The 13514-nt window shown below is 41.5% G+C and overlaps 1 pseudogene; it reads right to left on the bottom strand.

The window, feature by feature from the left end:
• The window catches only part of LOC149258819 (protein NBR1 homolog), a 33830-nt pseudogene extending 20622 nt beyond the window's left edge, over positions 1-13208 (bottom strand).
• Between the last annotated feature and the right edge of the window lie 306 nt (positions 13209-13514).

Genomic DNA, 13514 nt, shown 5'->3' with positions numbered 1-13514 from the left:
CAAGGAAGATTCCAAGCCAGTCAGGCAGCCTCAAAGGAGGATGAACCCAGCACTTAAAGATATTGTTAAGGAAGAACTGCAGAAATTGCTTGATGCAGGATTCAACTGTCCCAGCTCTAACAGTGAATGGGTCTCTCCTTTGGTGCTAGTACAAAATAAAAATGGTAAGTGGATAATATGTGTCGACTATTGGGAATTAAAAAAGGCCACTAAAAAGGACCATTTTCTTTTACCTTTCATAGGTCAAGTGTTAGACGGTCTAGCAGGGAAAAAGTTTTTCTCCTTCCTAGATGGGTTTAGCGGGTACAATCATATTCAAATCAGCCTGGAAGACCAAGATAAGACCACTTTCACCTATCCTTGGGGTGCCTTTCCATATTGGGTCCTTCCTTTTGGTTTGTGCAATGCTCCAGCCACTTTCCAAAGAGCGGTATTGAGTATATTTTCTGAACTGGTTCATGATGTAGTAGAAATATACATGGATGATTTTACTCCTTATGGCTATGACTTTCAGGAAGCTTTATCTAACCTAGGAAAATTTCTAGATAAGTGTATTGAGATGAACCCGTCCCTTAGTCTGGAAAAATGTGAATTTTTGATGACTGAAGGGACCGTGCTAGGTCATGCAATATCTCAACAAGAACTGCAAGTGGACCCCAACAAAATTGCCATCATCCAAAGGGTCCCACCTCCTCAAAAGGTGAGAGATGTCAGAAGCTTCCTAGGCTTAGCTGGATATTACAAGAGATTCATTAAAGACTTCAGCAAGTTAGCCTCTCCTTTGTTTGGCCTCCTAGGCAAAGATGTTGAGTTCATATGGTTGGAAAACTGTCAAGAAGCCCTAGATACCTTGAAGAGCAAGCTAGTGACTGCCCCAATTCTTAGAGGCCCAAACTAGGCCCTACCCTTTCACATTCACGCAGATGCCTCGAACAAAGCAATAGGAGCAGCCTAAGGAAAAATTGATGGAAATTTACCTTATGCCATATACTTTATAAGCAAAAACTTGTCAAAGGCAGAGTTAAACTATATAGTGACTGAGAAGGAACTCCTAGCTGTCATGCAGTCCTTAAACAAATTCAAACATTATATCACAGGCTATCAAACCTTTTTGCACACTGATCATGCTGCAATTAGATCTTCAATGAACAAACCAGATGTAAATGCTTGCATTATTAGATGGTTGATTTTACTGTAGCAGTTTGATCTGACCATTATTGATAAGCCTGGTAAAGAGAATGTTGTTGTTGACTTTTTGTCTAGAGTAAATTTGCCTGCAGGTGAAGAAGGAATTGTGGATGACCAAATGCCAGATGAACACCTATTTTCTATATCAGTACTCTCTCCATGGTTTGCTTATATAGAAAACTACTTGGTTTCTACATAGTTCCCACCACACCTATCCTCAAAAGAGAAGAGCAAGATAGTAAGGAAAAGTGTCCCTTTCACCTAGATTGGAGGCAATCTCTTCAAACATGGCCTAGATCAGATCTTGAGAAGATGTGTCAGGGAGGAGGAAGTCTTTGACATCCTCCTGACCTGTCATGATGGGCCTTGTGGAGGTCATTTTGCAGTAAAAAGAACCGCCTTCAAGATATTGCAAGCAGGCTACTACTGGCCCACTCTTCATCAGGATGTGAGGAGATACCCGAGCTAGTGTGATCGGTGTCAGAGGATGGGGAAACCCACTCGAAAGGATGAAATTCCCATGCAACCTCAAGTTACCTTTGAGCCATTTGAGAAGTGGGGCATGGTCTTTGTGTGGCCTATCAAACCCCCTTCAAAGCAGAAGCAGTACATCATTGTGTGCATCGACTACCTGACAAAGTGGGTGGATACAAAAGCAATCAAAGCAGCGACAGAGGAAAAAGTAGCTGTGTTTTTAAGGGAAAACATATTCTACAAGTTTGGGTATCTGAGAGAGTTGGTAACAGACCAAGGCATTCAGTTCACTTCCAACCTTATTGAAGACCTGCCCACACATCATAAGATCAAGCACAGGACTTCCACCCCTTACCATCCACAAGCCAATGGGAAAGTGGAGGTCACTAATAGAGCATTGGAAGGGATCCTAACCAAGGTAGTGTACAGTAGCAGAAAAGACTGGGCTGATAGATTAGTTGAGGCCACTTGGGCCTACGACACAACATGGAAGACCACCACTAGGTTCACACCCTATGAAATGGTCTATGGGAAGAAGGCTTTGCTGTCAATAGAGTTTGAATTCAATACCCTAAGGATGGCAGCTCAGCTAGACCTAGACCTCAGCCATGCATAGAAGGAGAGATTACTTCAGCTCAATGGATTGGATGAATATAGATTTCAAACCCTTCTCCATACAGAGGTAGTTCAGCTTCAGAGAAAGATATGGCATGACAGAAATATCAGGGAGGAGCAATTCCAAGAGGGAGATTGGGCACTACTCTATGATTTAAGATACAAGGATTTCAAAGGCAAGCTGACGACAAGATAGTCGGGACCCTACATTGTGGAGAAATGCAATGACAATGGTCCAGTTCTGATCAGAACCATTGATGATGAAGCCATCCCAATGCTTGTCAATGGACATCGTTTGAAAGTCTACAAGAAACCCCTTTCCAAGCAAGAGTTTATTGAAGATTTGAATAAGACAGTGATGGTAGTGGAGCATGTCTTAGCCCACTCACTCACTAAAGAAAAAAAAAATAAGGACTCAAGTGAAAACCTCCATGAGGCGCTTGAGTCCCATCATTGGCTTGAAAACCTCTTCTGAGACGGCCCAGTGATGTCAAAAAAAAAAGGATAAAATAAAATCCCTGGGTAAAAACCTCCCTTGGAGGAGCCCAGGGTAGGCAATTAAGGTGAAAAACTCTCTGAGGCACCCTAGTTGTTTTCAAAAAAAAAGGGGAAGAAAAATGAATTTTTATTGCATTGCAGGTTTGCAGGAGGACTACAGGGAGCATGAGAAGGTGTCAAGGGGACCCTGACATTCATACCAGCGTCCATCTCATCTTCTTCACACCTTCCTCCATCATTTTTGGCATCTCTTTCACCCCACTGTACCTCTTCTTCCAAAACTGTGTTTTCTACAGGAGGCTCCTGTAGGAATTACAGAGAGCCAGAAGTGTCTACAAGAGGTAGTTTGAGGGACAAGAAAAGCTTCATGAGGAACCTATAATCCCTCTTACCATCTTCAAACCTCCTTGCCATCATTTCCAAGCCAGTGTCACACTCCAAGCATCATTATCATTTTTTTCCTTTCCAAGAAAAAACACAGAAAAACAATTTTTCAGTTTTGAAAAAAACAAAAAAAAAGAATAAAGGGCACCATTCACTTTACCTGAAGCTTACCTACTATCCCTCCATCATTCATCTCCACCTCTAGCATCATTCTCGAGCTCCAAGCACAGGGAAATAGCTGAATTTCAAGGGGAGAAGCAGCTACAGGAGCTCCTGTAGGAATTCTTGTAGCAGTTGATCCCATAGAAGTCCAGCACGAGCAACAAGGGACAGCACATCTAAAGGTTGAAAAGGCACATGCAGCTCAGCTCCAGCAAAAGAAGAACCTGCAAAAACACACAACAACCCATCAGTAAGTAGAGACATCATTCATGAAGAAAAATGAAGGCATGCAGCAGAGAAAGCTGAAGCACCTCACAGTCGATGGCAGCAAATACACTTGGATTACAAGTAAGTAGCTAAGTCACTCCTTTATCTGCATTTGTGTAATTGGGAATCATACGAAGGCAATGAGATGGTTGAAATTGAAAGAGGGAAAGGTGGCCAATTAACTTGGTCACCTTCATTTATTTGACTACACTTAACAAAAATACCACCCACACGTGCGCACAGTCAACTCAAGCAAAAGATACGAAGGACAGGTAGTGGGGAGGAAGAGTTAACTCTGATGCAGTAATGAGATGATGATTACGAGGGGGGTCATGATGACCAAGCAGGTGGGGACCAACGGTCCTAATCTGGGTAAAGTACACATTTCCAGCTCAGCACTCATAACCGAAAACAGCCATAAAAAATAATGAGCACTCCTCCCCTCGTATTCTCACCACCTTTTCTTCTGTTTCTCCTCGTAACTCAGCCACAAAACATTCTTCTTGTGCCCCCACAGCCTCATATCCACCATCCTCCATCGATTTCCTCCATTTTATTCTCCCGGCATTTTCTATATGAGCACCTACAGGAAATCTACAGGAGGGACAACGGGCTTCTACAGGAGGGGCAATGAGTCATTTTGAAGGGAGGAAACGTGATTTTGCGCACGAATCTTAGTCTGAAGAGGTAGGTTTCATGAATTCCCTCTGTTGAATATCAAAATATGAGAGAGTTAGGTTCAAATTGAAGATTAAATGAATCTTTGAGAGGGTAGAAAAACATTTAAAAAAAAGTTCTGTTTTTTTTTTTTTTAAACACAGTCCCCTCTGTTTTCCTATTTCACTCAAAATTCTTTATCTCCACCTCCATATATGGTTTGTCAAAAGGATTACAGGAAGTATGACAGGGGGGTTTATGAGAAAAGAGACCACTAACTCCACTAGACTCCATGCACATCCTCAAGTGGTGGAAATATTTACAAGGGCAAACTGGATGAATTTCTTTCAGAAGTTTAGAGGGTTTGATGATGAAATTGCCCATGAATTTGCTCTCTCTCTCTAGTCTCTCACACAATAACTCATGCTATTGTAACCATTAGAGGCCTCTCCATTGAAATAACCCTTGAATTCATCAGTAGGGTCACTACCATTCCTCTTGGGATGCCTTGGAGTAAAGATGAGAAACCAATTGGCTAGGCTGCCAAGAAGAAATTTTTTCAAGATAATGAAACCCCTGTTGAAGACAAAAATGGAATTAGGAGTGTTATAGACATATTTTGGCACTGCAACCCCAAACTCATATGTCCATAAACTAAGGGATCGTTAGTCCCTAAAAGTGTTATTTCATACCCTAAAGGACCATGGTCAACTGATTACATCATTTCCCAAAAGTTCCACCTGAAAAACTACTCAGAACTGGCCAAAAATGGACCATACTAACTACTCCATGGACAAGGTGTGATGCATACTGGCTGCCAACTAGCCAGGTGCAATGCATATTAAAATGGCCTTCTGTAGGGTGCGATGAGTGAGAATAGACAAATGGCAGAGACACTTTGCTAAGTGGATGATCATGGAATCTTCCAGAAACTTCTCCTGTGACACTTGCCTCTCTGAATTCGCCCAGGGATGAGTAAGAGATCAATGAAATCTCCAAGTGGAACCAAGAACTATCAGTGGAATGACACTAATCAAAAAGTTCCCTCATCTGAGAGATCTAGAGGCTGGAATTTTGTATTTTGTAAGGAAGTGTTGTTGGTTTATCTGTGAGAAGAGACATTGCATTTTTGGGTGATCTGATTGTTCATGAGGTGAAGAGGGCTTCTACACTGGGAGGATGATGCTGGATCAGACAGCTGGGTTGTAATCCTCTCTTTCACTACTATTAATAAATTTCTTTAAGTTTTCCTCCATATAATCGTGTGTTTATGAATCTTATTGTTTACGAATACAATTGTAAGGTCAATGTGTTTCTGATTCCGCCTTGTTTATGATGTTTTAGATGGAGATGCTTTGATGATTTGTTGTTACTTTGACTCTACAGGTACTCTTTGAAGTGGGACAAGTAGGAGAGGAGTGGCAAATTGTATCAAGGAAAGGAGAAATCAAGCTAGGATCAAAGCAGAAGATCCAGGTTGGTCCTCTTTTCTTCCTTCTAATCTATCACACTTAAAGGAACTCTTGAAAAGCTTTCATTGTTTGTTTCTAAGATAGCTACCCATCTTAGTGGGACTAGTAGTTCAAATTGACAATAGTTTTCCCTGAAACAAGGAAGGCTAGTATACCATATCCCTGGGATGAGGTTAGCTACCAAGTAATCAAATACATTTCTTGTGAGGGGAGGTATAGCATTTTTTATGGATATCATTTCATAATCCTCCAAGAATTGAGATATGGCATGGAAACCCCAACACATCAAAAGCTCAGTATCCCTTACTTTCTCCTTCAATCCCTCATTGACTCTAGCACCAAGTTACAAGAAGGAAATTCATAGCAGCTAGCTCACCCTGGCCTAATCAAAATCCTAGTAGAGGAAGCCCTCCATACCCTTACAATCCCTATAGCATGGGAAGTTTTCATAAATATGACAGTTGAGGATGAAATCAAGGCATTAACCTTTGATGTCAGTCCTGCTATCAGTGAGGAGGGAGAACAACAAGGAGGAGAAGATGAAGCTAGTGGTGAAGAGACAGACCAGGAGGTAGAAAAAGAGACAAAAGAGGGAGAAAAGGAGGCAGAGAGGGCAGAGCAAAGAGAAGAGTCCCCTGAAACTTTGGAAAGAGAAGCAGTAGCTACCCTCACTGCCCTAGGTACACCAGTCAAGCAGAAGTAGAAGAGGAAAAGAAAAACCTCCATGTATTTCAGGGCAAGGAAGAGTACCAGAATTAAAACAGGCAAACCTCAGCCCTCATCAAAAACTCCCATTAACATTGAAGATTCACCATCTACCCAGGTGAAAGAATCTCCTTCCAAGACACCCATAACCTATGAAAGGAGGACTACAAGATCTTCTACATGGAAGGGGAAGGCAATTCTACAAGACCCTAAAACAGTCCTACAGGAAACACTGTCCAAACTACAAGAGGCACAAAAACTTGAGGAAAATATAAGGGGACAGCCAGAAGTGGAAGAGGAAGCACAAGAGCTACAAGAACTTGACCCCCAGCCTAATCTTGACTCCTATTATAGACTACTTGAGGGAGGCAAGATAATCCCCCAAAAATTTGCAATTCCACTGTTTTTCGAATTGGAAAAAGAGAGAGTAAGAACACATAGGTGGATGCAGATAGCCAAGTCCAAAGGAGTTGAGGATACTGGCCACATGGAAGACAAACTTAAGGGAATGGGCAGGGAATTGAGTGCTCTCAGAGATAGAGAAGCCATTACAAGAAGCCACCTTGAGAATGAAAATGAATTACTAAGGAGGTAGCTACAGGAGAAAGAGACTCATTTGGCATACATGGCTAGCTTATCCATGGAAGCATTACAATGCATAACACCAGAAAAATATTATGGCCTCGATCTGAAACATCAATGGCTTCAATTCCAAATAAAAACTTTGGCACAAAGAGGCACAATGCCTTTCCAAGACTACAGGAAGTTGATGGATTTGTGTGACCAAAGCACCTCCGAGGACAAAGCAAATATGGCAGAGTTCTATCTACACAACATGGCCCTCACATACCTGAATGTGTGGGACCCCAATGCCAAGCTAGGGGATTTGCAATTAATGGCCATGGCATCATGGATGAACCATGAAGAATTGAGGGCAACAGAAACGAAAAGATTGTTAATAAAAGAGCAGAATGAACCATTGATGATAAGAGATGAGCCATCAGATCCTATGGCACTCATCAACACACACAACCTGCTTTCCAATGACCCTCATATCGCCCCTAAATATCTATCCAATCAGGAACAAGCCATTGCACACTTTGAAGATATGCTTAGGCTACTTGGTGATGACTGTGTGCATGCATGCACGAGAAGATGGAACATCCTACCCCACATCTTGCATATCAGAGAATACCATTCCCCCATGAGGCTGAGGGAGGCATTGAAAATAGTTCCCATGTACAAGCACTCCATGAAAAGGTTGAAGGTCAACTGGATTGGCCTCAAACTGAGTCCTCCACTGATATTAGGCATGCTGGAAGGAAGAAGAGAAGAAGAAGAGAAGGAGAAATGGAAGTACATAGACAAAAAGGCAGGATTTTATGAAGAACATGAAGAGACCACATCAAAAGCTTGGAATGCTAGGGAGGCCACGAGGACCATGAAAGACCAAGAGATTGACTAGGTTGCTCAGAGGATGAGCAACACCTTCAGCAAGGGGGTGATGATGAGCCTCATAAATGGGTAATTATATGGGCTCATTTTACCTCCTAACCTAATCAAATCAACCATTCTCTTAGCTTATTGTATGATTTTCTGGTTATATTTATGCTTATAGGGTGAGTTGAGTTAGTTATTATGCCATGTGGTCTAACATGTATTTAATGTAGTTTATTGATGGATTTCGAGGTCAAAGTCAAGGATCTAGTGGTCAAACTGCAGAAATAACTCGAATTAGACAAAGGAGAGGACTTATAGGAGGGAATCCCCCTCATTTATTGTTCCTCACTTCGAATTTCCATTCATTCAGCTTGGAGTACAAGCAGTCAAATCATGCACTAGAAGGTAGCCGAGCAAGTGGAAGATGATTGATAGTTATCTCGAGTTTTGGGAGCCAAGCCTACCTGATTTTAAGTAAATTGTTGGTAGCTTCAGATGTATAAGTAGAGAGGCCTAGGGCCTCATTAGGGTTGACTTTTTGCTTATGTAAACTCTGCTCAAATTTCGAGCCTACTATTTTATGACAGTTTTATGTAATCTTGCTATTTTCTTGATAATGAATATGGAACCCTTTTTGAGCTAGCATTGAGTTACCTCAGAGGGATGAAGCTCTTAGGTTAGGGCCCAATCCAAGTATCCAAGCTTCTCTTCAATTGTATTTGTATGCTTCACTCCAGTTTGTAGATTAGTTTGCTGTTAGATGCATTTCTCTTATGGTTAAGAATAGGTTGCTTTTGATGATTTAGTAGTTTACTTCCATTTGTGCTTTTTGTATCAGGTTAAGCAGTGATCAGGGAAGATTCAAAAGGCTAGAAACAGTATCTTGGCCTCTCTTCCTCCCTCTGGGACCATGATTTGAGGCAAAGACTCTCTTGCTGCCCCAAAAACACAGATTTTCCTCATTCCTAGGACTCCTAGTGTTTGCAGCTCTCTAGTAGGTTGATAGTCCAGTTTTGCTTTGCTTTAGATATTATTTATCATGTTCACTTCCTAATTTTCAATATCCTTTTTGCATGCTTTCCTTTCTCACAACATTTCCTGCTATGCATCATAGTTTAGGCCATTTTAATGCAAAACTCTGTTTTTCCTAGGATGCACTCATTTCATTGGTTGCTTGATTTTCTTGGTTGACTATCAGTTTTTATGCAGCAGATCTCTTCCAACTGTAGGCCATCTTACCATCAATCATACCCTCCAACTGATCTATGCCCTATAGGTCCCCCAAACCTCACCTCAATTCTGCCCTAGTTTCCTTCATTTTCCATAGAACTTCTTCCTCTCTCCTTGAGCAAACCCAATCATCTTTCTCTTTCCAGGTGATTCATGGTAGATTTTAGGTGCCCTAACACCTCATTCCAACCTTCATCTACCTTTCCCACCCACTCTCACACCCTCAAAACAGCGAAAATTGCTCTCGGCCTCCTCCTGTAGGCCTCTTGTAGTTTCCCTGTTTTCCTCCTGTAGTTTTCCTGTGTCCTCCTGTAGTTTTTCCTGTAGGCTTTTTTTTGAAGGCCAAGTGTGGGAAAAGCCTCAAGAGGGCCACCTAAGACCTCATAGGACCAATCCACACCATCCTACATCCTCCCAAGCTCCAAAATCACCCTCTAACACCACCTGTTCGCTGCCACACTCGCACACAATAAATTAGATGCATGTTAAATTCACATAAAAATCCAAAAATGTGTTTTTTACTTATCTACTTCTATAAATAGCATGGTTAGATTTTGTTTACTTCCTTGAGTATGTAATGGCATTTCTTTCATGGTTTTCATAATGTTTTTGGCAAAAGTATAAATTGCTTGTTAATTAGGGCTTACTAAGTTTTGCTTCACATTCCAGTCTTTCTCCTTTCTACAGTTAGAATAGCATATGTAGAGTAATCTTTCTTTCCTTTCATCACACATAGAGCTTCTTCTGAATTCTATAGAAGTTGTCTTGAGATCCTAGTGATCTCGCACCAGCTAACCAAGTGACAACCTGCAATGAGAACTAGTACTTGTGCATATAGCACCGACACTTCCAAGTTTGTTACGAACTACTGGGTTGATAAAAGTAAAGTTCGCAGCCCAGGAGTTGCAACATTCTTGCTGCAATACTGGTGTTCACCAAATGTTTCAGTGGTTGCATCGGAAATATCACTTCACGTGAGTAGACCCATGCACCGTTAGCGTAGGAGTAGGAGTAGTGGTTGCTTTATGTTTTGTTTGCTTGCATGCATGTTTGCTTTCTTGCTTGGTTTTTTTGTTTGCCTACTTGCTTGCTTTGTTTACTTGATTTTCTTTCACATCTTCTTATGCCCTTTGCTTTATTTATTTTTTTTGCTTGCTTACGTCCGTAGGTTAGTTTCGCATGAAACAATGTGCGACTCTTAAAACAAGCAAGGTAAAGTACAAGAGGAATGGTATACCTATCAAAATTTGGTTATATGTTGTCCTCTCTCTTTATGCAGAATTTTTTGTCTTCAGTCAATGATACACCAATGGAAGATACATTTTGTTTGAAGTGAATCTAGGTGAAAACAGAACACTTGCGTTATAATTGGTACCACCTACTCTAGTCGGTTGTTTTGGGTTAACCCTTGTCAGCTCAATCAGGTAGAGTAAGGTGAGAGAGAAAACCTTAACAAGTATGTCATAGGTATATATAACATACTTCTACGAAGGAAAAACCTCTTCTTCTCTCAATAAGTGGGGATCCCTCTTCCACCTCTAAAATAGATAAGTGCCTATGCACAATTCTTTGTAAAATTAAAATATGAAAATTAAAAAAAAAAAAAATTGAATAAGGTGAAAGAAGAGAAAGACTTCCTACGTAGAGAGGTGATGTAAGTAACTCTGTTGGAGTAGTGACCAGGCTCGCTGGTAGCGGAGCGATGCTTGTGTTCCTGTGTGATTCCATCAGGGTACTGTCTAGGCCTGCTGGCAGCGTAGCAACACCAAAGATGAAACTTAAAATATGACAATCATATTACTTGTGCACCAATATACCCCTCATCCCCAACTGAAACAACTAAGTTGAATTGGCTTGCAATTTGTGCTGACCGATCAAGATCATGGCAGGTGTTACATCTTTTGATCAAGCTAGAGTACAAACCACGATGATCTAAGAATCAAACAATACTTTTGGAGGAGTTAGACTTGCTTTTCACGAAACAAGGTCCATTTAGAGAGCTGGAGTTCTACCAGTGTGTCGCAAATGTTGTAACGGCTACAATCATCCTCCAAAAAATTTCCTTACCTTCGTTTTGGAGCCTCCCTACCAACCATCCTTAGTAGCATGTCTTGCACTGACAGGTACTTATGCTTCAGTTGAGCTTTTGTGTGTTTCCTTTCACCCGCAAGGTGCCATCCCATGACTTGGTCATCAACTAGCTCTTGTGCTCACTTGCAAAATTACATAGAACTGGAGGGAAATCAACCTTTCTCTCTAGAATTACGAAGAGCATCAAGGCAGCCTGTTGCTCTCTAGAAATGCGCAGAGAAAGCAGACTGCCCTCCCTCTAAAAATTGTGTAGAGGAGCCCATCACTAGGCTTTCTCTCAAAATTTTCGTAGATCTGGCTAACATCCTTGGCTCCAATCTAGAAATTGTGCAGAGCTTGAGGGTAGCCAGAGCCACTCAGTCCAGAAACTATGCAAAAGTGATCCAAAGGCTTGCAATCTGTTGCATGTGCTCCCAAGTTAATCGGTTCCCTCCAGGACTGATAAATCTTGCTTTGCATGCATGGGATTCTTTTTCTCAAAAAAGCAAAAAGCAAAAAACATCCCTAGATTTTAGGGATCTAATTTTAGCAGTTGGGGGTTACATGCAAAAGTTGTTTTAGAAACCTCCCACCAAGTGTCGTTTTCCCTAGATTTGTGGCCTACGCGTCATAAGCCTCGATCTTATCAAAACTATTTTGACGCTTTAGAGCTCATTCTTCACTTCTATCTTGGAGCTTTGGCATCCCCCATCGCATCTAGGAGCATTCAGCACACTCAGCTCAGCTTTTCCCTACTAAGTCTTGTTTTCATGTCTTTTGCTGCTTTTCTATCATTTTTGGTATTTTGGTTTGTGTGAGGTTGTTTTCTTAGTTTTTTTGAACGGTAGTTGTTGTTTTAATGCATGTTAGCCTGTAGAAGCATTGTTTCAAGTTTTCCATTGCATCTCCTTGATGTCGCATGCATGACATTTTTTCTGCACTAACGGTCGTCGTTGCGGCGACTCACTTCATACACTTATTTTTTTCTCATTTATTGAATCTTGCACTCATTGTTTTCATGCATGTTCATTCACTCATGTTTGCACCCAACTTCGCAAATGCATTTAGTCTTTATTTTTTTAGTCACCCGTCGACAAGTCTAAGTTGCCTTGGCCCAGACCTTGCCTTACCTAGCTTGCACTATACATTTTTTGGATGGAAGGCCTTGTCTTTCTCCCAGGAATTGTGTAGATCTTGCTTCACACTGGCCTCCCAGGTTTAATCTGTGCAATTTTTAGAGGAAGTGCCTCAGTTGGCCCACGAAATTGCGCAATGAAGTTTTACCGGGATGAAGTCATGCTGACTGAAGTTTTGCATTGCGCAGTTTCAATCCTAAGCATTCCAAGGTGGACTGTGCTTTGTGCCGTTTCAACAATTAGTCAGCTCACTGACAGTCTGGATTGTGTTTTGAGTAGTTCTGGTAGTGAGTCTCCCAGCCTCCTGGTGAAAATTATGCAAATCTTCAAGTCAATAACCCAGGTGTGTTGCATGTCAGTCCTCAATTTGTTTTGGTTTTCAACTGATGTTGTTATTTCCATGATTGTTTCTCTGTCTCCATGTATCACAGGTGTTTGTCAGTCTCTCAGTAGTACAGGTGCAATGGCTTCCATGATAGAAAGATCAAAGGGACACCATTGAGAGTGCAACTAGAGATGTGGTCGAGCAAGTGTCTATGAGCTTGCCCATCTATGAAGACACTAAGTTGTTCATAGACAAGGAGATCAAGATGAAATGTAAGGACACCATTGACATCTTTTCAGGCACATTTGAGGAGAATCTAGAGGACCAAAGAGTCTATGTCAACATGCACAAGTTTGGCTTGTACCGGATTGCATGCAGGTATCCTGCGTTTCCATGCACAGACATGATCCACTGGATTGTCTCGCATACTGATCCAAAAACAATGGTGTTGAGCAGTGTCATTGGAACATAACTTTCTAACTTCGGGGAAAAGGACTTTCAAGAGATGTATCACTTTCCGCAGTCGGTGGTCACAATGGATGCACCCTTCACCAGGCCCAGCAGCAATGCAAACTCAAGAGACATCTTAAAGAGATGGGTGAAAGATCCATCTAAGTTCAGGACAACACCCAACCAAGTGTACAAGACAAGGATATTGTGGAAGTCATATCAGCTCTTGGTCATCTTCGCATGTTGCTTATATGGCCAGGAGAGTACAGAGACCTTCTCGTAGAGTTGGGTGATTGTGTTGGATTAGCTGGCGAATGAAGGAAGACATTTCAATTGGTCCGACATGTTAGCTCTCCAGCTGAAGGGATAAGTAACAGTAGCCCAGCATTCGCCCAAGTGTCAGTAAGAAAAATTTTCATGTCCTCTCACATACTTGATGCA

Source organism: Pinus tabuliformis, chromosome 6, assembly GCF_031772625.1.
Source record: "Pinus tabuliformis cultivar Carrire ecotype Pingquan chromosome 6, CPIR1, whole genome shotgun sequence".
NCBI classification, from domain to species: Eukaryota; Viridiplantae; Streptophyta; class Pinopsida; order Pinales; family Pinaceae; genus Pinus; species Pinus tabuliformis.
The sequence above is the reverse complement of the archived record's forward strand: the minus strand, read 5'-3'. Positions and strand labels throughout refer to the sequence as shown.